Below are 27,677 nucleotides of genomic sequence, written 5' to 3'. Positions count from 1 at the left end.
ATAGTATTCCATGGTATATATGTGCCACATTTTCTTTATCCAGTCTATCATTGATGGACATTTGGGTTGGTTCCAAGTCTTTGCTATTGTGAATAGTGCTGCAATAAACATAAGTGTGCATGTGTCTTTATCGTAGAATTATTTATAATCCTTTGGGTATATCCCCAGTAATGGGATTGCTGGGTCAAATGGTATTTCTAGTTCTAGACCCTTAAGGAATCACCATGCTGTCTTCCACAATGGTTGAACTAATTTACACTCCCATCAACAGTGTAAAAGTGTTTGTATTTTTCCACAACCTCTCCAGCATCTGTTGTTTCCTGACTTTTTAATGATCGCCATTCTAACTGGCTTGAGATGGTGTCTCATTGTGGTTTTGATTTGCATTTCTCTAATGACCAGTGATGATGAGCATTTTTTCATATGTCTGTTGGCTGTATAAATGTCTTCTTTTGAGAAGCATCTGCTCATATCCTTTGCCCATTTTTTGATGGGGTTATTTGCTTTTTTCTTGTAAATTTGTTTAAGTTATTTGTAGATTCTAGATATTAGCCCTTTGTCAGATGGAGAGATTGCAGAAATTTTCTCCCATTCTGTAGGTTTCCTGTTCACTCTGATGGTAGCTTCTTTTGCTGTACAGAAGCTCTTTAGTTTAATGAGATCCTATTTGTCAATTTTGGCTTTTGTTGCCATTGCTTTTGGTATTTTAGACATGAAGTCTTTGCCCATGCGTATGTCCTGAATGGTTTTGCGTAGATTTTCTTCTAGGATTTTTATGGTCCTAGGTCTTATGTTTAAGTCTTTGATCCATCTTGAGTTGATTTTCGTATAAGGAGTAAGGAAAGGATCCAGTTTCAGCTTTCTACTTATGGCTAGCCAATTTTCCCAGCACCATTTATTAAATAGGGAATCCTTTCCCCATTTCTTGTTTCTCTCAGGTTTGTCAAAGATCAGATGGCTGTAGATGTGTGGTATTATTTCTGAGGGCTCTGTTCTGTTCCATTGATCTACATCTCTGTTTTGGTACCAGTACCATGCTGTTTTGGTTACTGTAGCCTTGTAGTAAAGTTTGAAGTCAGGTAGCATGATGCCTCCAGCTTTGTTCTTCTTACCCAGGACTGTTTTGGCTATGTGGGCTCTTTTTTGGTTTCCTATGAAGTTTAAAGCAGTTTTTACCAATTCTGTGAGGAGAGTCAGTGGTAGCTTGATGGGGATAGCATTGAATCTATAAATTACTTTGGGCAGTATGGCCATTTTCACCATATTGATTCTTCCTATCCATGAGCATGGAATGTTCTTCCATTTGTCTGTGTCCTCTCTGATTTCCTTGAACAGTGGTTTGTAGTTCTCCTTGAAGAGGTCCTTCACTTCCCTTGTAAACTGGATTCCTAGGTATTTTATTCTCTTAATAGCAATTGTGAATGGGAGTTCACTCATGATTTGGCTCTTTGTTTGTCTGTTATTGGTGTATAGGAATGCTTGTGACTTTTGCACATTGATTTTCTATCCTGAGACTTTGCTGAAGTTGCTTATCAGCTTAAGGAGATTTTGGGCTGAGACAATGGGGTTTTCTAAATATGCAATCATGTCATCTGCAAACAGAGACAATCTGACTTCCTCTCTTTCTATTTGAATACGCTTTATTACTTTTTCTTGCCTGATTGCCCTTGCCAGAACTTCCAATACTATGTTGAATAGGAGTGGTGAGAGAGGACATCCTTGTCTTATGCCTGTTTTCAAAGGGAATGCTTCCAGTTTTTGCCCATTCAGTATGATATTGGCTGTGGGTTTGTCATAAATAGCTCTAATTATTTTGAGATATGTTCCATTGATACCTCGTTTATTGAGAGTTTTTGGCATGAAAGACTGTTGAATTTTGTCAAAGGCCCTTTCTGCATCTATTGAGATAATCATGTGTTTTTTGTCATTGGTTCTGTTTATATGATGGATTACGTTTATTGGTTTGCGTTATGTTGAACCAGCCTTGCATCTCAGGGATGAAGCCAACTTGATCGTGGTGGATAAGCTTTTTGATTTGCTGCTGGATTCGGTTTGCCAGTATTTTATTAAGGATTTTTGCATCGATGTTCATCACAGATATTGGCCTAAAATCCTGTTTTTTTTTTTTTTTTTTTTTTTTTGTGTGTGTGTGTGTGTGTCTCCGCCAGGCTTTGGTATCAGGATGATGCTGGCCTCATAAAATGAGTTAGGGAGAAGTCCCTCTTTTTCTATTGTTTGGAATAGTTTCAGAAGGAATGGTACCAGCTCCTCTTTATACCTCTGGTAGAATTTGGCTGTGAATCTGTCTGGTCCTGAACTTTTTTTGGTTGATAGGCTATTAATTATTGCCTCAATTTCAGAACCTGTTATTGGTCTATTCAGAGATTCAACTTCTTCCAGGTTTAGTCTTTGGAGGGTGTATATGTCCAGGAATTTGTCCATTTCTTCTAGATTTTCTAGTTTATTTGTGTAGACGTGTTTATAGTATTCTCTGATGGTAGTTTGTATGTCTGTCGAATCGGTGGTGATATCCACTTTATCATTTTTTATTGTGTCTATTTGATTCTTCTCTCTTTTCTTTTTTATTCATCTTGCTAGCAGTCTATCTATTTTGTTGATATTTCAGAAAACCAGCTCCTGGATTCATTGATTTTTTGAAGTTTTTTTGTGTGTCTCTATCTCCTTCAGTTCTGCTCTAATCTTAGTTATTTCTTGTCTTTTACTAGCTTTTGAATTTGTTTGCTCTTGCTTCTCTAATTTAATTAGTTGTGATTTTAGGGTGTCGATTTTAGATCTTTCCTGCTTTCTCTTGTGGGTATTTAGTGCTATAAATTTCCCTCTACACATTTTAAATGTGTCCCAGAGATTCTGGTACATTGTGTGTTTGTTCTCATTTGTTTCAAAGAACATCTTTATTTCTGCCTTCATTTTGTTATTTACCCAGTAGGCATTCAGGAGCAGGTTGTTCAGTTTCCACGTAGTTGTACGGTTTTGAGTGAGATTCTTGATCCTGAATTCTAATTTGATTGCACTGTGGTCTGAGAGATAGTTTGTTATGATTTCTGTTCTATTACATTTGCCAATGAGTGTTTTACTTTCAATTATGTGGTCAATTTTAGAATAAGAGTGATGTGCTGAGAAGAATGTATATTCTGTTGATTTGGGGTGGAGAGTTCTGTAGATGTCTATTAGGTCTATTTGGTTAAGAGCTGAGTTCAAGTCTTAGATATTCTTTTTAATTTTCTGACTTGTTGATCTGTCTAATATTGACAGTGGGGTGTTAAATTCTCCCATTATTATTGTGTGGCAGTCTAAGTCTCTTTGCAGGTCTCTAAGAACTTGCTTTATGAATCTGGGTGCTCCTGTATTGGGTACGTATATATTTAGGATAGTTAGCTCTTCTTGTTGAATTGGTCCCTTTACCATTATGTAATGGCCTTCTTTGTCTCTTTTGATATTTGTTGGTTTAAGGTCTGTTTTATCAGAGACCAGGATTGCAACCCCTGCTATTTTTTTTTTTTTTTTTTTTGCTTTCCATTTGCTTGTTAGATCTTCCTCCAACCCTTTATTTTGAGTCTATGTGTGTCTTTGCACATGAGATGGCTCTCCTGAATACAGCACACTGATGGGTCTTGACTCTATCCAATTTGCCAGTCTATGTCTTTTAATTGGGAAATTTAGCCCATTTACATTTAAGATTAATATTGTTATGTGTGAAGTCATGTGTGAATTTGATCCTGTCATTATGATGCTAGCTGGTTATGTTGCCTGTTAATTGATGCAGTTTCTTCATAGCATTGGTGGTCTTTACAATTTGGCATGTTTTTGCAGTGGCTGGTACCGGTTGTTTCTTTCCATGTTCAGTGCTTCCTTCAGGAGCTCCTGTAAGGCAGGCATGGTGGTGACAAAATCTCTCAGCATTTGCTTGTCTATAAAGGATTTTATTTCTCCTTCACTTATGAAGCTTAGTTTGGCTGGATATGAAATTCTGGGTTGAAAGTTCTTTTTTTTTTTTTAAAGAATGTTGAAGAAGAAACTCTCTTCTTGCTCGTAGAGTTTCTGCAGAGAGATCTGCTGTTAGTCTGATGGTCTTCCCTTTGTGTGTAACCCAACCTTTCTCTCTGGCTGCCCTTAACATTTTTTCCTTCATTTCAACCTTGGTGAATCTGACAGTTATGTGTCTTGGGGTTGCTCTTCTCAAGGAGTATCTTAGTGGTATTCTCTGTATTTCCTGAATTTGAATGTTGGCCTGTCTTGCTAGGTTGGGGAATTTCTCCTGGATAATATCCTGAGGAGTGTTTTCTAACTTGGTTCCCTTCTCACTGTCACTTTCAGGTACACCAATCAAATGTAGAGTTGGTCTTTTCACATAGTCCCATATTTCTTGGAGGCTTTGTTAATTTCTTTTCACTTTTCTTTCTCTAATCTTGTCTTCTCACTTGATTTCATTAATTTGATCTTCAATCACTGATATCCTTTCTTCTGCTTGATTGAATCAGCTATTGAAGCTTGTGAATACTTCTGGAATTTCTCGTACTGTGATTTTCAGCTCTATCAGGTCATTTAAGCTCTTCTCTACACTGGTTATTCTAGTTAGTCATTCATCTGATCACTTTTCACGGCTTTTAGCTTCTTTTTGATGGGTTAGAACATGCTCCTTTAGCTCAGAGAAGTTTGTTATTACCAACCTTCTGAAGCCTACTTCTGTCAATTTGTCAAACTCATTCTCCATCCAGTTTTGTTCCCTTGCTGGTAAGGAGATGTTCTTTTGGAGGAAAAGAGGCATTCTGGGTTTTGGAATTTTCAGCCTTTCTGCTCTGGTTTCTCCCCATCTTTGTGGTTTTATCTACCTTTGATCTTTGATGTTGGTGACCTACGGATGGGGTTTTGGTGTGGATGTCCTTTTTGTTGATGTTGATGCTATTCCTTTCTGTTTGTTGGTTTTCCTTCTAACAGACCCCTCAGCTGTAGATTTGTTGTAGTTTTCTGGAGGTCCACTTCAGATGCTGTTTGGGTATCACCAGCGCAGGCTGCAAAACCACAAAGATTGCTGCCTGCTCCTTTCTCTGGAAGCTTCATCCCACAGGGGCACCTGCCTGTATGAGGTGTCTGTCGGCCCCTACTGGGAGATGTCTCCCAGTCAGGTTACATGGGGGTCAGGGACCCACTTGAGGAGGCAGTCTTTCCGTTATTGGAGCTTGAATGCCATGCTGAGAGAACCACTGTTCTCTTCAGAGCTGTCAGGTAGGGACGTTTACGTCTGGAGAAACTGTCTGTGGCCTTTTGTTCAGATATGCCCTGCCCCCAGAGCTGAAATCTAGAGAGGCAGTAGGGCTTGCTGAGTTGTGGTGGGCTCTGCCCAGTTTGTGCTTCCCTGCCACTTTGTTTACACTGTGAGCATAGAACTGCCTACTCAAGCCTCAGTAATGGCAGACGCCCCTCCCCCTACCAAGCTCCCACTTGATTGATCTCAGACTGCTTCACTAGCAGTAAGCAAGGCTCCGTCAGTGTGGGATGCGCCGAGCCAGGCATGGGAGGGGATCTCCTGGTCTGCTGGTTGTAAAGACCGTGGAAAAAGCGCAGTATTTGGGCAGAAGTGTACCACTCCTCCAGGTATAGTCACTCATGGTTTCCCTTAGCTGGGAAAGGGAAATCCCCTGAACCCTTGTGCTTCCTGGGTGAGGCGATGCCCCGTCCTGCTTCGATTCACCCTCTGTGGGCTGCACCCGCTGTCCAACCAGTCTCAATGAGATGAACCACGTACCTCATTTGGAAATGCAGAAATCACCTCTCTTCTGCATTGATCTTGCTGGGAGCTGTAGACTGGAGCTGTTCCTATTCAGCCATCTTGGAAGTGATCCCCTTGTGTCCTCTTTAAGCTCTCACAACAATATGAGTGCAGTTGCTCCTGTTTATTCGCTGATCTTACATGCATGCATGCATGCGTGTGCACGTGGACACACACACGCACACTCGTTTTAGGGGTACACGTGATTCTCAGAGAGTGCAGTCTAAACTCATACGGAGAAAGAAAAAGAAACCTATCCCTAACTGCCTTGTAATTTGTAAGGTGTGATGCTTTCCACAGAGTCAGGCAACTATACTATTATGCCAAATAGTGTGGATTCCTTTCCTTTCTTCTCCCTTCCAAATTGCTTCCCTTTGGAATCTTGTGGAAACAGAGGGTCTAGTGCTGGACCATTGGGCTACTGGTGGCTGTCCCCTTAGTTACCCAAAGATGAGCATTGAGAGTATTGCCTTGAGAAGGATTCCATTAAAATATTAGTCTAGATTTTGCAAGGCAGAAGGCAGGGAACTGACTTACTTTCCAGCTTACTCAGTTGACTGGGACAATGGGACTGTGGTCAGAAGGGCTGGGAGAGAAGAACTAGTTCCAGCATAGAAGCAGGCAGAAGAAGCTCTGCTTTGCTTGGGGGTTGTGTTGCCAGCTGATGGTGTGGCAAGATTTAAAGGAGGGCTAAGAGCTCTCACACCCAAAGATACCCTAACCTCTTCACCAGTCAAATTCTCACCACTAACAAGAGCACAGTATGCTACAAATCTGGTTGTCTGGAAAGCAAAGTGGAGCCTTGGTCATGCTGTCTTTCTCAAGCTCTCTCCCAGAATATCTTAACTATGTTTGAGAATGTCCATCTCTTAACATCTCTGCTGATATTGTTAGAGACTTTTTAATCTTGAGTCACTCTTTTATGTAAGAAATATATGTGAAATACTCTAATTTTAATTCACATTTCCTTGATTACTAGTGAGATTAAACATCTTCTCATATGTTTATTGACGATGTGGGTTTTTTTCTTCTACAAATTTCCTATTAATAGCTTTTGTTCTTTTTCTATTTGTGTAATTTAGGTTTCTCATATTATTAATTTGTAGAAATCCTTTAGGTATTCCTGAATATATAATACAAATAGTTGTTGATATAACTTCTCCCAGTCAGTTGCTTGTCTTTTCACTTTATTTATTTTTTTAAGGGGGGGTTATGTGAGATTTTATATTTTTATGTAATTAAATTATTAATCTTTTTTTCTTATGGTTTGGCTTTTTGTATCTCATTTAATAAATCTTTGCCTACCCTTAGATCATAATGATATACAACTATATTTTCCTGTAAACGTTTCAGAGTTTTTTTATACTTAAGTATTTTAATCCATGTGGATTTTAGTTTTTTTATACAATATAAAATAGGGATATAAATTACATATATATATTTCCATTTGGAATCCATGTTTTAGAGTTATTTATTTGGATTATAATGCCACCTTTATTTATATGTGAGTGTGTGCATATATGCATGTGTGTGTATATATATACGTGTATATATGTATATGTGTGTGTTTGTATGTGTATGCATAAATTATATCATATATAATTTATGTTGCTGGGTGCAGTGGCTCACGACTCTAATCCCAGCACTTTGGGAGGCTGAGGTGGGCAGACTGCTTGAGCTTAGGAGTTCAAGACCAGCCTGAGCAACTTGGTGAAACCCTGTCTCTATAAAAAATACAAAAATAAGCTGGTGTGGTGGTGTGCACCTGTAGTCCCAGCTACTTGGGAGCTGAGGATCACTTGAGTCTGGGACTTTGAGGCTGCAACAAGCCGAAATCATGTCACTGCACTGCAGCCTGGGTGACAGAGTGAGACTCTGTCTCAAAATAATAATAATAATGATAAGATCAAACAAAACGAATCAAGTGTCTGTTCTCTTCCATTGATCTGTCTATTTCTGCCCTAATACTCACAATTTTAATAATTACAACTTAACAACAGTAAGCCTCCATATCTAGAACAGTAAAATTCCGCTCCTCCTCTAACTTCTTTAAAATTATCTTGACTATTATTTGCCTTTTACCATATTTTTGCATGTTTTAACATAATTGAGAACATGTTACATATATAATTTCATAACCTGCTACTTTTCACTTAACTGGATAACATATGCATTTTCAAATGTTCTTAAGACTCTTGACATTTAGGACAGCTGAATAAAATATGATGCAGCACGCAGGGAATAGCATAAGCCGTATCGTATTTTATTTAACCATTCCTGTATTGCTGGATAGTTGCTTTATTTCCATATTTTCTTGTTATAAATAATAGTACCATAGTGAACATCTTTGTGTATAAAGTTTTTCCATCTTTAGGATGATTACACTAGAATATATTCTCAGAAATAGAATATAATTAAAATTTTATTTTCAAGAGAATTAAAAATTCTCCCCAGGAATTTCTGAGACCGTACATTTAACCAGGTCTTTATTAGCACTGAGTACTCTAATTTTTTAATTGAAAGATAAGCTCATCTTGTTTAATAATTTTGCCTCTAGCTGGCTCTGAAAAGACCAAATTTTCTAACAACACTGAGCAGTATTCCTAATACTGAGGAAGGAATAGACTAACAATAATTGTTTGCATGGGGTGGCATTTGAATGAGAGAGAGAAGGGCTTGAATCAATTAATCCCAAAGTGATTCTTCTATTTTTGTGTCAGGAATGAGGATATTTCTGTTGATAGTTAACTAACTATTCTCATTTCTTCCTCATGTTCCCTGATTTCGTATGCAGATTTTAGAATATAGGGCTTTTTGACAGATTATTTAAATCCCAGTGAGGTGGAACAGCATTCGGATTGTTTATAATGACTATCATCAGTGGCAAATTAGTTTAGCCTGTCTCAGAGTATTCTGTTTGACAGCTTCATGTTTATTTCACACTATAGAGGCTGAAAAAGAAAACACGTGTAAAAGAGAACTTATTTTATTTGTCATTTAATTAAATGAGTAAGAAACACAATCAAGAATGTGTTTAGGACCCTGTCCTGGCCACAAAAAGAAGCTGACCCTGAAAGATGAAGCCAATTAGAGTTTCCTAGCAGGTTTGCTTTACTATTTTGTTTTTGACATACTAGTTTCTTTTTTATTGAACTCTGTCAAATATGTATTTTTCTAGGAAGGAAATTTAAGAAATAAACAACTCATGGTAATTGCATGATTGCTTGACCTTTAGAATGTATTATCTGTGACCCGTATCTTCTAGCCATGGGTTTTACAAATGATGCACTTTTACCTGTTACTTATTACAATCAAAAGGTTAAGAATTTTTTTTAACAGACTCATCCTTGCGCAGGCGCCATGCTAATCTTCTTTGTGTCATTCCAGTTTTAGTATATGTTTTGCCAAAGCGAGCATAAGAATAGTTTTAATGTTTCTGCAAATTTGCCTCTTGATGATCTGCTTGGATACTACTCTTTCTTTAGGGCCAACAGATGTTTTGTTCTAGGCCTGTCTGTTTCACCAGCTTCTAGTCAGTGTCTCTAATTAGTACAAAGTAGTGTTGGTAGCATAAATTGAACACAATAAGAAAGAGGGATTTATTCATAGGAAACATGTTATAATTTGCTTCCAGTAATCTGGTTTCACAAAGAGAACATGGGTATGTAACTGGGACTGGACACTTATCAACATGGGAAAGCAACCATTCACCAAGCTCAACTGCACGGGGGGTAGTGTAGGGAAGAGATTAGGAGAAGGGCTGCCTGTACCAGAAACTGCCTGGGTTTGTATGCTGATACCAGTATATACTAGTTATGTGATCTTGATCAAGTTTCTTAATCTCTCTGTGCCTCAGTTTACTCCTCTGTGAAATAAAGTTGTCAAGATTAAATTAGTTAACATTGTGTACATTGTGTGGCACATGTAATTACTCAGTAAATATTTGTGATTATTATTAGTTTCTATGTGGAATCTTGAACAAAGTCCGAAGGTGGTGAACACATTGGGTCTCAGGGAGACTTCTGGGGTCTCAGTCTATTCCAAAAGAATTACATGTTAGTGTCACAGGTTGAGTTCCCTTGGAAGCAGCCTCTGAGATTAGCATGCAGGAACTGTTCTGAGATTAGCACTAGGGACTGTTCTTGAGAATATCACCCGAGGAAGGGAAGAAGCAGATCGGGTGGAGGGAGTTGTTGGGCTGTGATGTTGTGTTAACAAAAGCCTCAGCTAGCCACATGGGAGTCTGAAGCTGGTATGGCCCTTAAGAGTTGTTCTGAGTTGGGGCTAGAGGTGGAGGCCTTTATATTCCTCCATCAACCAGTCAGTGGCTGTGGGCTTCCCCAAGGAAGCCAGTGTGACCTTGGGAGCAGAAGGCTGTCTATATCCAAGGTGGTTCTGGAAGAGGGCTGGCAGCTGAGGACAGAATGTCAGCAGCACTCCCAGCAGTTGGGGGAATAAACTCTTCAATCCTGAAGGCTTACGGGGGTGGTACATCACAGTATCCACTGTAGCCAGAGTTCCATCGTGACCTTTGTGGTCACTGACTCCAACCTCACCTCCCACTCCTGTCTCACTTGCTCATCTGGTATTTAAGCCACCTCTACGTGCCTACCTTACTGCACTTTGTCCCCATTAGTTCATTCTTCCACAGCTACTCCCTCTGTGGACCTTTAACTTTCTTGTCACTGTCATCCACTGTTTTTTTTTTTTTTTCCCTGACCTCCTGGTCAGATCTTCACATTCATCCCTGACCCCTGACACACAATCGTCCTCTTCTGTTTAGATCTACTCCCATGCTAGGCAACTTCTCCATGTAAATGATCCAGTTAACAACACACTGGTTTCACAGTTCTTCATCACCCAGAGTAAGTCAACTTCTTTCCATCATCATTACCCACTCCAGATCAAGCCAGCTCTGTTTCTCACCAGGACAGCTGCATTTGCCTTTCCAGACCCACATGTGCCCCAGTTTAAGCTGTTCTGCAGCATTGGGAGTGTTCTCAAGACATTGATGATGTCTTTCCTGCCCTGCTTAAAACTCGTAAGTGACTTTCTGTTGCGTAGAGAATAAACCCTTAACCCATGGGCTGCAAGGCTCTCTATGTCCACATCTCTGGTTGCATCTTGCACCACTATTCACAGTACAGCATTCTGGCTGTACTGACTTTCTAATTTATTTGAAAACTCTGTGATCCTCTTGCTGTCTTTGCATGTGCATTGCTCTCCATCTCTAATAAACCCCCACCTCATCACCTAGTCAATACATGCTTCATACTTCAGAAGCCATTGAATCATCTCTCCCTTAAGGAAGACTTCCCTGATTCTGGAGACTGTATGGGGCCTCCTATTACAGGCTCTGGAAATACGTTTCCTTCTTCCCAGGACTTAGAACAAACTGCAATAATATATTTGCATGGTTTTGATTAATATTTGTCTTCTCCTCTAGCATATCTGGAACTGCTTACCCTCAGATCTATTTCTTGTACTTTCCCTGTTTTGAACCCTGTTGCAGGCTATGGCTCCCAGCCTCCTGAGTCTATGAGCTTCAGGCTGGGTTTGCCTAGTGTCAGACAATACCAGGAAATTGGGGATTGGGGAGAAGAAGGAAGACCTCTGACTCTCTCACTCTTTACTTTCACTACAGCTAAAAAACAGTTATATAGAAAATGTAGAAGCAGAATTTATAGATCTGTGTTTTATAGCAGTCTTTCATTGGAAGGTTATTATAATGTGTATTTAATGTATATAATAATGTGTATTTCTTTCTCTTTCTTTTCTTCCTTTCTCCCACTATTCCCTGCTCCGTTTTCCTCCCCTCCCCTCCCTTCCCCTTCTCCTTCCTTCTTCCCTCCCTCCCCTCTTCCTCCCTCCCTCCCTTCCTTCTCCTCTTCCTTCCTTCTTCCCTCCCTCCCTCCCCCCTTCCTCCCTCCCTCCCTTCCTTCTCTCCGCTCTCCCTCCTTCCCTTCCTTCCTTCTACTCTTCCTTCCTTCTCCCATCCCCTCCCCTCCCCTCCCCTCCTTCTCTCCCTTCCCTCCCTTCCTCCCTCCCTCCTTTCTGTTTCCAGTTTTCTCTGTTGTCTTTGGAGTTGAGCCCAGTCTCTGCCCTCCACTGCAAAACCCCATTGCAGTGGTCCCTACATCTATCATGATGGTCCTGAATGAAATCTGCCTTACTGTTCTTTACCAAGTGTCATGAACAATGTTTTCTTTCAGAGATGACGAGATAAATTAATAAGAAAATTAAATTAAATTAATTAATTAATTAAGGAAAACCCCCAGAAGGAATACAATACTGGGGCCGGGGTGGCTGGAGTTTAGTTCTGGCTTTTTGCATTTTATATAATGTCAGTTGTAAACTGTGATCTGATCTAAGCCAATTTGTTTTTGCATAAGTGTGAGCCAGCTATATATACAAAGAAAAAGATACAGTTGGCTGTATCAACACCAGTTATGCAAAAACAAACTGGCTTAGGTCATAAAATTTATGATATTTTACTGGTATTTTTGGGGGGTTGATAATGGTAACCACCAAAAAGTTTAAGATGGACATATCTATATACTGGTATCAGGTTACCTTGACAGCAAATCCAAGTCTTAAGATCAATTTCTCTACACACACAGGTTTTATATATAAGAACTTATTAGCAAGCAGTCACAAAAATCGTGAACATCAACTGATTTGTAAAGTTGATGGAACCTTACACTGTCCTATTAGCTGTCACCATGACATCTGGTATGTACTTATAAAAATTTAAAAAAATTTTAAAGTTAGTTGCAGAAAAAATAGTTCTTAGTAGAAATTTAAAACAAATGATATGGAGTGGCAAGTCTTATTTACTGGTATTTATTTAAACCTTTCACTGTCCAAAAAGAATTTAAAGTGACTTATAGGGAAGAATAAAGATGCATATGAAATAGTTCACAAAATAAGAATGAAGAGGAAAATTATAAAAGAAAAAGGGTGGAAATAAATATGCCAACCATAAAACTCCTATAAAGATTTCCTATAAAGATTTTCAATTCAGATTTTTTCCCCTGAGCACCAGATTCACATATCCTATTGCCTATTGGATTTGAATTATGATATTTGTACTTTGAGACAGGGTTGAATGTCTGTCTGCATTAGTAAATTTAGGTTGCCCCTTAAGTATTATCAGTTACCCTAACCAGAAATCCACCTCTGAAGTGGGGTGAGCTAGTACTGTAATCAAGAAGCCCAGCTCCAGCACTATACAGTTGTAGTATTAGACGTACTTCTGTGTCTTTTTCTTTGATCAACACCAGAGCTTTAATTAGCATAATGAATGTTAAAAACAGTCTCACTGATAAAATTAATAGCCTAGAGGATGTTAGAAATGAGATCTCAGTGGAGAAATTAGTGATATTTTACTGGTATTTACTGAATAAAATATGTACTTTGGAGACACTCCTCTCTCTCATAAGACAGAGTGTAAGAAGATAGCAAAGTCCATAGTCTCAATCTTTATGAATAATACTTGAGATTTAATGTCTACATAGTCTTCTGTCCAGTCTTGGGGACTGAGGACTCTAGATACCTAATGCATTTGCCACAGGTGAACCTTTTTTTTTTTTTTCTTGAGACGGAATCTCGCTCTGTTGCCAGGCTGGAGTGCAGTGGCGTGATCTTGGCTCACTGTAACCTCCACCTCCCGGGTTCAAGCAGTTCTCCTGCCTCAGCCTCTTGAGTAGCTGGAACTACAGGCGCATGCTACCACACCTGGCTAATTTTTGTATTTTTAGTAGAGATTGCGTTTCACCATATTGGCAAGGATGGTCTCTATCTCTTGACCTCGTGATCCACCTGCCTTGGCCTCCCGAAGTCCTCAGATTACAGGCGTGAGCCATCCCGCCTGGCCAGATGAACTTTTTATGAGAGTGTTTGTCTAGAGCCATGGCACCTACTGGTGTCTCCCCGCTCACCTGACCTCTCTGGGATGCACTTCTTTTTTAAATTTTAATTTTTATGAGTATAAGTAGGCATATATATTTATGGGGTAAGTGAAATATTTTGATACAGGCATACGGTGTATAATCACATCAGGGTAAATGGGTATCCATCACCTCAAGTATTTATAATTTCTTTGTGTTACAGACATTCCAATTATACTCTTTTAGTTATTTTAAAATGTACAATAAATTACTGTTGACTATGGTCACCCTTTTGTGCTATCAAATACTAGATCTTATTCTTGCTATCTAACTATATTTTTGTCTCAATTAATCATCCCCACTCCTCTCCCCACCTGCCACCTGCCACCCTTCCCAGCCTCTGATAAACCATTCTTCTACTCTTTATCTCCATGAATTCAATTGTTTTAATTTTTAGCTTACACATAGGAATAAGAACATGTGAAGTTTGGCTTATTTCACTTAACACATGTCCTCCAGTTCCATCCATGTTGTTGCAAATGATAGGATCTCATTCTTTTTTAAGGCTGAATAGTGCTCCTGTCTATATACACTACATTATGTTTTCTTTACCCATTTGTTTGCTGATGGACACTTAGGTTGTTTCCAAATCTTGGCTATTGTGAATAGTGCTGCAGTAAACATGGGAGTACAGATACCTCTTTGATATACTGATGCCCTTTCTTTTTGGTATATACCTAGTTGTGGAATTACTGGAAAATACAGTAGTTCTATTTTTAGTTGTTTGAGGAACGTCCATAGTATTCTCCAGGGGGCTGAACTTATTTCCATTCCCACCAGGGTCAAAGGATTCCCTTTTTTCCACAACCTTGTTTGTGTTCATTAGTCCCTATCTTTTGGATAAAAGACATTTTAACTGGGGTGAGATGATATCTTCTTGTAGTTTTCATTTGCATTTGTCTGATGATCAATGATTCTACAACTAACTTTTAAGACTATGTGCAAGGTTGGCCGGGCGCAGTGGCTCAAGCCTGTAATCCCAGCACTTTGGGAGGCCGAGGCGGGTGGATCACGAGGTCAGGAGATCAAGACCATCCTGGCTAACATGATGAAACCCTGTCTCTACTAAAAATACAAAAAACTAGCTGGGTGTGGTGGCGGGCGCCTGTAGTCCCAGCTACTTGGAGGCTGAGGCGGGAGAATGGCGTGAACCGGGGAGGTGAAGCTTGCAGTGAGCCGAGATCGGGCCACTGCACTCCAGCCTGGACCACACAGCGAGACTCCGTCTCAAAAAAAAAAAAAAAAAAAAAAAAAAAAAAAAAAAAAGACTATGTGCAGGGTATTTATTGTCCCTTCTGTTTTCTTTATTTATTTATACATACTTTAAGTTCTGGGATACATGTGCAGAACGTGCAGGTTTGTTACATAGGTATCCACATGCCATTGTGGTTTGCTGCACCCAAAACCTGTCATCTACATTAGATATTCCTCCTAATGCTCTCCCTCCCCGAGTCCTCCACCCCTCGACAGGCCCTGGTGTGTGATGTTCCCTTCCCTGTGTCCATGTGTTCTCATTGTTCAACTCCCATTTATGAGTGAGAACATGCAGTGTTTGGTTTTCCATTTCTGTGTTATTTTGCTGAGAATCATGGTTGCCAGCTTCACCCATGTCCCTGCAAAGGATATGAACTCATCCTTTTTTATGGCTGGATAGTCCATGGTGTATATGTGCCACATTTTCTTTATCCAGTCTATCATTGATGGACATTTGGGTTGATTCCAAGTCTTTGCTATTGTGAATAGTGCTGCAGTAAACATAAGTGTGCATGTGTCTTTATCGTAGAATTATTTATAATCCTTTGGGTATATCCCCAGTAATGGGATTGCTGGGTCAAATGGTATTTCTAGTTCTAGATCCTTGAGGAATTGCCACACTGTCTTCCACAATGGTTGAACTAATTTACACTCCCACCAACAGTGTAAAAGCATTTTATTTCTCCACCTCCTCCCAGCATCTGTTGTTTCCTGACTTTTTAATGATCGCCATTTTAACTGGAATGAGATGGTATTTCATTGTAGTTTTGATTTGCATTTCTCTAATGACCAGTGATGATGAGCTTTTTTTCCATTTGTTTGTTGGTAGGTCTACTTTTAGTGCTTTAAGGAATCTCCACTTTATTTTCCATAGTGGTTGTACTAGTTTACATCTCCTCCAGCAGTGTAGAAGTGTTCCCTCTTTACTGGATCCACGCCAACACCTACCAGTTTTGATTTTTTAATTATGGCCATTCTTGTGAGAGTAAGGTGGTATCACATTGAGATTTTGATTTGCATTTCCCTGATCATTAGTGATGTTGAGCATTTTTTTGTATGTTTGTTGGCCATTTGTATATCTTCTCTTGAGAATTGTCTATTCATGTCCTTAGCCCAATTTTTGATAGGATTTTTTTTTTTCTTGCTAATTTGAGTTTGTTGTAGATTCCAGATATTAGTTCTTTGTCGGGTGTTTAGATTGTGAAAATTTTCTTCCATTCTGTAGGTTGTCTGTTTACTCTGCTGACTGTTCCTTTTGCCAAGCAAAAGCTCTTTAGTTTAGTATAGTCTCACCTATTTGTCTTTGTTTTTATTGCATTTGCTTTTGGGTTCTTGGTCATGAGCTCTGCCTGAGCCAATGTCTAGAAGGGTTTTTCCAATGATATCTTCTAGAAATTTTATAGTTTCAGATCTTAGATTTAAGTCATTGATCCATCTTGAGTTGATTTTTGTATAAGGTGGAAGATGAGGATCCAGTTTCCTTCTACATGTGGCTTGCCAATTATCCCAGCACCTTTTGTTGAATAGGCTATCCTTTCCTCACTTTATGTTTTTGTTTGCTTTGTCAAAGATCGGTTGGCTGTAAGTATATGGCTTTATTTCTGGGTTCTCTATTTTGCACCACTGGTCTGTGTGCCTAGTTTTATGCCAGTACCATGCTGTTTTGGTGAGCATAACCTTACAGTATAGTTTAAAATCAGGTAATGTGATGCTTCCAGATTTGTTCCTTTTGCTTAGTCTTGGTTTGGCTATGTAAGCTCTTTTTAGGTTCCACATAAATTTTAGGATTGTTTTTTCTAGTTCTGTGAGGAATGATTGTGGTATTTTGATGGAAATTGCATTGAATCTGTTGATTGCTTTTGGTAGTATGGTCATTTTCACAATAGTGATTCTACCCATCCATAAGCATGGGATGTGTTTCCATTTATGTCATCTATGATTTCTTTCAACAGTGTTTTGTAGTTTTCCTTGTAGAGGTCTTTCATCTCCTTGGTTAGATATATTCCCAAGTATTTTTTTTTTTTTTTGCAGCTATTATAAAAGAGGTTGCATTCTTGATTTGATTCTCAGCTTGGTTGCTGTTGGTATATAGAAGAGCTACTGATTTGTGTACATTAATTTTGTATCCTGAAACTTTGCTAAATTCATTTATCAGTTCTAGGAGCTTTTTGGAGGAGTCTTTTAGGGTTTCCTAGGGATATAATCATATCATCAGCAAACAGCAACTGTTTGACTTCCTCTTTGCCAATTTGGATCCCGTTTATTTCTTTCTTTCGTCTGATTGCTCTGGCTGGGACTTCTAGTACTATGTTGAATAGAAGTGGTGAGAATGGGCATCCTTGTCTTGTTCTAGTTCTCAGAGGGAATGCTTTCCGCTTTTCCCCCATTCAGTATTATGTTGGCTGTGAGTTTGTCATAAATGGCTTTTATTACACTGAGGTATATCCCTTGTATGCCGATTTTGCTGAGGGTTTTAATCATGAAGGGATGCTGGATTTTGTCAAATGCTTTTTCTGCATCTATTGAGATCATTTGATTTTTGTTTTTAATTCTGTTTATGTGGTGTTTCACATTTATTGACTTGCATATATTAAACCATTCCTGCATCCCTGGTATGAAACCCACTTGATCATGGTGCATTATCTTTTTGATATGTTGTTGGATTCGGTCAGCTAGTATTTTGTTAAGGATTTTTGCATCTATGATCATCAGGAATATTACTCTGTAGTTTTGTTTTTTGGTTACGTCCTTTCCAGGTTTTGGTATTAGGGTGATACTGGCTTCATAGAATGATTTAGGGAGGATTCCCTCTTTCTTTATTTTGTGGAATAGTGTCAATAGGATTGGTACCAATTCTTCTTTGAGTGTTTTGTAGAATTCAGCTGTGAATCCATCTGGCCTGGATTTTTTTTTTTTTTTTTGGTTGGTAATTTTTAAATTACAATTTCAATCTCACTGCTTGTTACTGGTCTCTTTATGGCATATAATTCTTCCTGATCTAAGCTAGGAGGGTTGTATATTTTCAGAAATTTATTATCTCCTCTAGGTTTTCTGGTTCATGCATGTAAAAGTGTTCATAGTAGCCTCAAATGATCTTTTGCATTTCTGTAGTGTTGGTTGTAATAGCTCCCATTCTAATTGAGCTTATTTGAATTTTCTCTTCTTTTCTTGGTTAATCTTGCTAATTGTCTATCCATTTTATGTATCTTTTCAAAGAATCAGCTTTTTGTTTCATTTATCTTTTGTATATATTTTTTTGTTTCAATTTCATTTACTTCTGCCCTGATCTTGGTTGTTTCCTTATCTCTGCTGGGTTTGGGTTTGCTTTGTTCTTGTTTCTCTAGTTCTTTGAGGTGTGACCTTAGATTGTCTGTCTGTGCTTTTTCAGACTTTTTGATGTAGGCATTTAGGACTATGAACTTTCCTCTTAGCACCACCGCCTTTGCTATATCCCAGAGGTTTTGATATGTTGTGTCACTGTTATTATTCAGTTGGAAGAATTTTTAAATTTCCACCTTGATTTCATTGTTCACCCAGTGATTTTTCAGGAGCAGGTTATTTAATTTCTATGTATTTGCATGTTCTTGAAGGTCCTTTTAGAGTTGATTTGCAGTTTTATTCCACTGTGGTCTGAGAGAGTACTTGATGTAATTTCAACTTATTGAGACTTGTTTTGTGGCCTATCATATGGTCTATCTTGGAGAAAGTTCCATGTGCTGTTGAATAGAATGTATTTTCTGCATTTGTTGGGTAGAATGTTCTGTAAATATCTGTTAAGTCCATTTGTTCCAGGGTACAGTTTAAATCCATTTTTTCTTTGTTAATTTTCTGTCTTGATGACCTGTTTAGTGCTGTCAGTAGAATATCAAAGTCCCCCACTATTATCGTGTTGCTGTCTATCTCATTTATTAGGTCTAGTAGTAATTGTTTTATAAATTTGGGAGCTCCAGTGTTAGGTGCATATATATTTAGGACTGTGATATTTTCATGTTGGATAACACCTTTTATCGTTATATAATGTCCCTCTTTGTCTTTTTTAACTGCTGTTGCTTTAAACAGCAGTTAAAGCTGTTGTTTTGTCGGATACAAGAATAGCTACTCCTGGTCACTTTTGGTGTCCATTTGCATGGAATGTCTTTTTCTACCCCTTTACCTTGAGTTTTTGTGAGTCCTTATGTGTTAGGTGAGTCTCTTGAAGACAGCAGATTCTTGATTGGTTAATTCTTATCCATTCTGCCATTCTGTATGTTTTAAGTGGAGCATTCAGGTTATTTAAATTCAATGTTAGTATTGAGATGTGACTTACTGTTCTATTCATCATGCTAGTTTTTGCCTGAATACCTTGTTTTTTTTTTCATTGTGTTATCGTTTTATAGGCCCTGTGAGATTTATGCTTTAAGGAGGTTCTATTTTGGTGTATTTTGAGATTTTGTTTCAAGATTCAGAACTCCTTTTAGCAGTTCTTATATTACTGACTTGGTAGTGGCAAATGCTCCCAGCATTTGTTTGTTTGAAAAAGACTGTATCTTTCCTTCACTTATGAAGTTTAGTTTCACTGGATACAAAATTCTTGGCAGATAATTCTTTTGTTTAAAAAAACTAATGAAAAAATCCCAATTCCTTCTGGCTTGTACGGTTTCTGCTGAAAAATGTGCTGTTAATCGGAGAGGTTTTTCCTTTATAGGTTACCTGATGCTTTTGCCTCACAGGTTTTAAAAGTCTTTCCTTTATCTTGACTTTAGATAGCCTGATGACTATGCGCCCAGGTAATAATTTTTTTGCAATGAATTTCCCGGGTGTTCTTTAAGCTTCTTGTATTTGGATATCTAGATCTCTAGCAGGGCCAGGGAGAAGTTTTCCTTGATTATTCCTCAAATAAGTTTTTCTTTTTTTTCCTGGTGCAATCGAATTTATTTTTCACTTTTAAAACTTTTTAAAAAATACATGATTATTGTAGACAAATATAGTAATATAGAGAAGTAAATTAAAAAATTAAACATTTTGGCCGGGCACGGTGGCTCAAGCCTGTAATCCCAGCACTTTGGGAGGCCGAGGCGGGTGGATCACGAGGTCAGGAGATCGAGACTATCCTGGCTAACATGGTGAAACCCCGTCTCTACTAAAAATACAAAAAGCTAGCCGGGCATGGTGGCGGGCGCCTGTAGTTCCAGCTACTTGGGAGGCTGAGGTGGGAGAATGGCGTGAACCCGGGAGGCGGAGCTTGCAGTGAGCCGAGATCACGCCACTGCACTCCAGCCTGGGAGACACAGCGAGACTCCGTCTCAAAAAAAAAAAAAAAAAAATTAAACATTTTCCAGAAAACCACCAATATCTAGTATTTTTTTTTTGGATACAAAGTGATATTTTAATACTGTATACAATGTATAACAATCAAACCAGATATGCATTATCTCAAACATTTGTTATTTGTGTTGTGAACATTTAAAATCCTTTCTTCTAGACTTTTGACAGTATACAATAAATTATAGTTAGCCATATTCATCCTACAGTGCTGCAGAACACCAGAACTCATTCCTCCTAGGTCTAGTTGTAATTTTGTATCCATTAACCAATCCCTGCCCATCCTAAGATGCACAATCTTAAATTGTGCTGATAAGTTATTAATTACTTAATTCTATCTAGTATTATTGGCCTTAGCTATTTGCCTGTTTTGAAGTTTAAAGTAAGCAAGTATGGTGGAATTCTTTTTTTTTTTTTTTTAAATGAGTGACCTGGTTTATTAGGTAAGAGGTAATTTAGTATGCATATTTAAATAGTAGATCATTAGCACTTATTATTTTTTTTATTTTTATTTTTTATACTTTAAGTTCTAGGGTATACGGGCACAACGTGCAGGTTTGTTACATATGTATACATGTGCCATGGTGGTGTGCTGCACCCATCAACTCATCAGCACCCATAAACTCGTCATTTACATCAGTTATAACTCCCAATGCCATCCCTCCCCACTCTCCCCTCCCCATAATAGGCCCCAGTATGTGATGTTCCCCTTCCCATGTCCAAGTGATCTCATTGTTCAATTCCCACCTATGGGTGAGAAGATGTGGTGTTTGGTTTTCTGTTCTTGCGAAAGTTTGCTGAGTATGATGGTTTCCAGCTGCACCCATGTCCCTACAAAGGACACGAACTCATCCTTTTTTATGGCTGCATAGTATTCCATGGTGTATATGTGCCACATTTTCTTAATCCAGTCTGTCACTTATGTGTGAACTTGATCCTGTCATTATGATATTAGCTGGTTATTTTGCTCTTTAGTTGATGCAGTTTTTTCCTAGCATCGATGGTCTTTACATTTTGGCATGTTTTTGCAATGGCTCTACTGGTCGTTGCTTTCCATGTTTAGTGCTTCCTTCAGAGTCTCTTATAGGGCAGGTCTGGTGGTGACAAAATCTCTAAGCATTTGCTTGTCTGTAAAGGATTTTATTTCTCCTTCGCTTATGAAACTTAGTTTGGCTGGATATGAAATTCTGGGTTGAAAATTCTTTAAGAATGTTGAATATTGGCCCCCACTCTCTTCTGGCTTAGACAGTTTCTGCCGAGAGATCTGCTGTTAGTCTGATGGGCTTCCCTTTGTGGGTAACCTGACCTTTGTCTCTGGCTGCCCTTGACATTTCTTCCTTCATTTCAACTTTGGTGAATCTGACAATTATGTGTCTTGGAGTTGCTCTTCTTGAGGAGTATCTTTGTGGCATTCTCTGTATTTCCTGAATTTGAATGTTGGCCTGCCCTACTAGGTTGGGGAAGTTCTCCTGGATGATATCCTGAAGAGTGTTTTCCAACTTGGTTCCATTTTCCCCGTCACTTTCAGGCACCCCAATCAGATGTAGATTTGGTATTTTCACATAATCCCATATTTCTTGGAGGCTTTGTTCATTTCTTTTTCTTCTTTTTTCTTTAGACTTCTCTTCTCGCTTCATTTCATTCATTTGATCCTCAATCACTGATACTCTTTCTTCCAGTTGATCGAGTCGGTTACTGAAGCTTGTGCATTTGTCTTGTATTTCTCGTGTCATGGTTTGTATCTCTGTCAGTTCATTTATGGCCTTCTCTGCATTGATTATTCTAGTTATCCATTCTTCCATTCTTTTTTTCAAGATTTTTAGTTTCTTTGCACTGGTTATGTAATTCCTCCTTTAGCTCTGAGAAGTTTGATCGACTGAAGCCTTCTTCTCTCAACTCGTCAAAGTCATTCTCTGTCCAGCTTTGATCCGTTGCTGGCAATGAACTGCATTCCTTTGGAGGGAGAGATGCGCTCTGATTTTTTGAATTTCCAGCTTTTCTTCCCTTCTTTTTTCCCATCCCTTTCGTCTTTGATGATGGTGATGAACTGATGGGGTTTTGGTGTGGGTGTCCTTTCTGTTTGTTAGTTTTCCTTCTAATAGTCAGGACCCTCAGCTGTAGGTCTGTTGGAATTTGCTTGAGGTCCACTCCAGACGCTGTTTGCATGGGTATCAGCAGCGGAGGCTGCAGAAGATAGAATATTGCTGAACAGCGAGTGTTGCTGTCTTATTCTTGCTCTGGAAGCTTCGTCTCAGGGGTGTACCCCACCGTGTGAGGTGTGAGGTGTCGGTCTGCACCTAGTGGGGGATGTCTCCCAGTTAGGCTACATAGGGGTCAGGGACCCACTTGAGCAGGCAGTCTGTCCATTCTCAGATCTCAACCTCCATGCTGGGAGATCCACCGCTCTCTTCAAAGCTATCAGACAGGGGCATTTACCTCTGCCAAGGTTTCTGCTGCTTTTGGTTTAGCTATGCCCTGTCCCCAGAGATGGAGTCTACAGAGACAGGCAGGCCCCCTTGAGCTGCGGTGGACTGCACCCAGTTTGAGCTTCCAGGAGGCTTTGTTTACCTACTTAAGCCTCAGCAATGACGGGCGCCCCTCCCCTAGCCTCGCTTGCAGTTAGAGCTCAGACTGCTGTGCTAGCAAGGAGGGAGGCTCTGTGGGTGTGGGACCCTCCCGTCCAGGTGTGGGATATAATCTCCTGGTGTGCTGTTTGCTAAGACCCTTGGTAAAGTGTAGTATTAGGGTGGGAGTTACCCGATTTTCCAGGTGTTGTGTGTCTCAATTTCCCTTGGCTAGGAAAAAGGATTCCCTTCCCCCTTGTGCTTCCCAGGTGAGGCGATGCCTCGCCCTGCTTCAGCTCTCGCTGGTCGGGCTGCACCAGCTGACCAGCACTGATTGTCCAGCACTCCCCAGTGAGATGAACCCGGTACCTCAGTTGAAAATGCGGAAATCACCCATCCTCTGTGTCGCTTGTGCTGGGAGCTGGAGGCTGGAGCTGTTCCTATTTGGCCATCTTGCTCCGGGAATCCTCAAATAAGTTTTTCAAATTTTTAGATCTCTTCTTTGGGAACAGCAATTATTCTTAGGTTTGGTCATTTAACATAATCTCAAACTTCTTGGAGGGTTTGTTCCCCCCTAACCATTTTTTTTTCTTTTTCTTTTTTTTTTTTTTTTTTGAGACAGAGGCTTGCTCTGTCACTGAGGCTGAAGTGCAGTGGCATGATCTCAGCTCACTGCAACCTCTGCCCCTTGGGTACAAGCAATTCTTGACCTCAGCCTCCTGAGTAGCTGGTATTATAGGCATGTGCCACTATGCCTAGCTAATTTTTTGTATTTTTAGTAGAGACAGGGTTTCTCTATGTTGGCCAGGCTGGTCTTGAATTCCTAGTCTCAAGTGATCCATCTGCCTTAGCCTCCCAAAGTGCTAGAATTACAGGCATGAACCAACACACCCAGCCTGTTCTTCTTTTTTTGTTTTCATTTCCATTAATTTTTTGTATTATTATACTTTAAGTTCTGGGATACATGTGCAGAACATGCAGGCTTGTTACATAGGTATACATGTGCCATGATGGTTTGCTGCACCCACCAACCCATCATCTAGGTTTTAAGCCCCCTATTCATTGGGTATTTCTCCTAATGCTATCTCTCCCCTTTCCCCCACCCCCCGACTAGCCCCAGTGTGTGATGTTCCCATCCCTGTGTCTGTATGTTCTCATTGTTCAACTCCAATTTATGAGTGAGAACATGCGATGTTTGGCTTTCTGTTCCTGGGTTGGTTTGCTGTTTGCTGAGAATCATGGTTTCCAGCTTCATCCATGTCCTTGCAAAGGACATAAATTCATCATTTTTTTATGGTTGCATAGTATTCCATGGTGTATATGTGCCACATTTTCTTTATCCAGTTTATCATTGATGGGCATTTGGGTTGATTGCAAGTCTTTGCTATTGTCAGTGGTGCTGCAATAAACATACTTGTACATGTGTCTTTATAGTAGAATGATTTATACTCCTTTGGGTATATACCCAATAATGGGATTGCTGGGTCAAGTGGTATTTCTGGTTCTAGATCCTTGAGGAATTGCCACTTACACTCCCACCAACAGTGTAAAAACATTTCTATTTCTCCACCTCCTCCCAGCATCTGTTGTTTCCTGACTTTTTTTTTTTTTTTTTTTTTTTTTTTTGAGACGGAGTCTCGCTCTGCCGCCCAGGCTAGAGTGCAGTGGCCGGATCTCAGCTCACTGCAAGCTCCGCCTCCCGGGTTGACACCATTCTCCTGCCTCAGCCTCCCGAGTAGCTGGGACTGGCGCCCGCCACTGACTTTTTAATGATCGCCATTTTAACTGGTGTGAGATGGTATCTCATTGTAGTTTTCATTTGCATTTCTCTAATGACCATTAATGATGAGCTTTTTTTCATATGTTTATTGGCCAGATATATGTCTTCTTTTGAGAAGTGTGTGTTGATATCCTTCACCCACTTTTTGATGGGGTTGATAGCTTTTTTCTTGTAAATTTAAGTTCCTTGTAGATTTTGGATATTAGCTCTTTGTCAGACGGATAGATTGTGAAATTTTTCTCCCATTCTGTAGGTTGCCTGTGTACTCTGATGATAGTTTCTTTTGCTGTGAAGAAGCCCTTCAGTTTAATTAGATCCCATTTGTCAACTTCGGCTTTTGTTGCCATTGCTTTTGATGTTTTAGTCATGAAGTCTTTGCCCATGCCTATGTCCTGAATGGTATTGCCTAGGTTTTCTTCTAGGGTTTTTATAGTTTTAGTTTTAGGTCTTACATTTAAGTCTTTAATCCATCTTGAGTTAATTTTTGTATAAAATATAAGGAAGGGGTCTAGTTTCAGTGTTCTGCATATGGCTGGCCAGTTTTCCCAGCACTGTTTATTAAATAGGGAAGCGTTTCTTCATTGCTTGTGGTTTGTCAAAGATCAGATGGTTGTAGATGTGTGGTGGTATTTCTAAGGCCTCTGTTCTGTTCCATTGGTCTATATATCTGTTTTGGTACCAGTATCATGCTGTATAGGTTACTGTAGCCTTGTAGTATAGTTTCAAGTCAGGTAGTGTGATGGCTCCAGCTTTGTTCTTTTTGCTTAGGATTGTCTTGGCTATACAGGCTCTTTTTTGGTTCCATATGAAATTTAAAGTAGTTTTTCTAATTCTGTGAAGAAAGTCAGTGGTAGCTTGATGAGGGTAGCTTTGAATCTCTAAATTACTTTGGGCAGTATGGCCATTTTCATGATATTGATCCTTCCTATCCATGAGCATGGAATGGTTTTCCATTTGTTGGTGTCCTCTCTTATTTCTTTGAGCAGTGCTTTGTAGTTCTCCTTGAAGAGGTCCTTCACATCCCTTGTAAGTTGTATTCCTAGGTATTTTATTCTCTTAGTAGCAATTGTGAAAGGGAGTTCACTCATGATTTGGCTCTCTGATACTCTATTATTGGTGTATAAGAATGCTTGTGATTTTTGCACATAGATTTTGTATCCTGAGACTTTGCTGAAGTTGCTTATCAGTTTAAGGAGATTTTGGGCTGAGATGATGGGGTTTTCTAAATATGCAATCATGTCATCTGCAAACAGAGACAATTTGACTTCCTTTCTTTCTGTTTGAATACCATTTATTTCTTTCTCTTGTCTGATTGCCTTTGCCAGAACTTCCAATACAATGTTGAATAGGAGTGGTGATAGAGGGCATCCTTGTCTTGTGCTGGTTTTCAGAGGAAATGCTTCCAGCTTTTGCCCATTCAGTATGATATTGGCTATGGGTTTCATAAATAGCTCTTATTATTTAGAGATGTTCCATTAATACCTAGTTTATTGAGGGTTTTTATCATGAAGGGGTGTTGAATTTTATCAAAGGCCTTTTCTGCATCTATTGAAATAATCATGTGTTTTTTGTCATTGGTTCTTTTTATGTGATGGATTACATTTATTGATTTACATATGTTGAACCAGCCTTGCATCCCAGGGATGAAGCCAACTTGATCATGGTAGTTAAGCTTTTTGATGTGCTGCTGGATTCAGTTTGCCAGTATTTTGTTGAGGATTTTCGCATTGATGTTCATCAGGGATATTGGCCTGAAATTTTCTTTCTTTGTTTTGTCTCTGCTAGGTTTTGGTATCAGGATGATGCTGGCTTCATAAAATGAGTCAAGGAGGATTCCCTCTTTTTCTATTGTTTGGAGTAGTTTCAGAAGGAGTGGTACCAGCTTCTCTTTATACCTCTGGTAGAATTTGGCTGTGAATCCATCTGGTCCTGGGCTTTTTTTGGTTGGTAGGCTATTAATTACTGCCTCAATTCCAGAACTTGTTATTGGTCTATTCAGGGATTTGATTTCTTCCTGGTTTTGTCTTTCGAGGTATGTGTCCAGGAATTTATCCATTTCTTCTAGATTGTCTAGTTTATTTGCATAGAGGTGTCTATAGTATTCTCTGATGGTAGTTTGTATTTCTGTGTGATCAGTGGTGATAGCCCCTTTATCACTTTATCATTTTTTATTGTGTCTATTTGATTCTTCTCTCTTTTCTTCTTTATTAGTCTGGCTAGTGGTTTATTTTGTTAATCTTCTCAAAAAATCAGTTCCTGGATTCATTGATTTATTGAAGGATCTTTCTTTTCTCTATCTCCTTCAGTTCTGCTCTGATCTGAGTTATTTCTTGCCTTCTGCTAGCTTTTGAATTTGTTTGCTCTTGTTTCTCTAGTTCTTTTAATTGTGATGTTAGGGTGTTGATTTTAGATCATTCCCGCTTTTTCCTGTGGGCATTTAGTGCTATAAATTTCTCTCTAAACACTGCTTTAGCTGTGTGTGTCCCAGAGATTCTGGTACGTTGTATGTTTGTTCTCATGGGTTTCAAAGAACATCTTTATTTCTGCCTTCATTGGTTTATTTACCCAGTAGTCACTCAAGAGCAGTTTGTTCAGTTTCCATGTAGTTGTGCAATTCTAAGTGAGTTTCTTAGTCTTGAGTTCTAATTTGATTGCACTGTGGTCTGAGAGACTGTTTGTTATGATTTCTGTTCTTTTGCATTTGCTGAGGAGTGTTTTACTTCCAATTATGTGGTCAATTTTAGAATAAGCACAATGTGGTGCTGAGAAGAATGTACATTCTGTTGGTTTGTGGTGGAGAGTTCTGTAGAGGTCTATTAGGTCTTCTTGGTCCAGAGCTGAGTTCAAGGCCTGAATAACCTTTTTAATTTTCTGTCTCATTAATCTGTCTAGTATTGACAGTGGGGTGTTAAAGTCTCCCACTACTATTGTATGGGAGTCTAAGTCCCTTTGTAGGTCTCTGAGAACTTGCCCTATGAATCTGGATGCTCCTATATTGGGTGCATATATATTTAGTATAGTTAGCTCTTCTTGCTGCATTG

The 27,677-nt window shown here is 39.2% G+C and overlaps 1 protein-coding gene and 1 non-coding gene across 2 annotated transcripts in view; one reads left to right on the top strand and one right to left on the bottom strand.

Annotated features, from left to right (window-relative positions):
• The window catches only part of LOC105463327 (RasGEF domain family member 1B), a 789,062-nt gene that overhangs the window by 39,125 nt on the left and 722,260 nt on the right, over window positions 1-27,677 (top strand). The gene's annotated exons all lie outside the window — the stretch shown is intronic.
• LOC112429371 (U6 spliceosomal RNA) lies at window positions 9,099-9,203 on the bottom strand. The gene has a single exon (XR_003021563.2). It is a non-coding gene; the product is annotated as a U6 spliceosomal RNA (small nuclear RNA).

Source organism: Macaca nemestrina, chromosome 3, assembly GCF_043159975.1.
Source record: "Macaca nemestrina isolate mMacNem1 chromosome 3, mMacNem.hap1, whole genome shotgun sequence".
NCBI lineage: Eukaryota > Metazoa > Chordata > Mammalia > Primates > Cercopithecidae > Macaca > Macaca nemestrina.
This window is presented reverse-complemented; position numbering and strand designations above follow the sequence as displayed.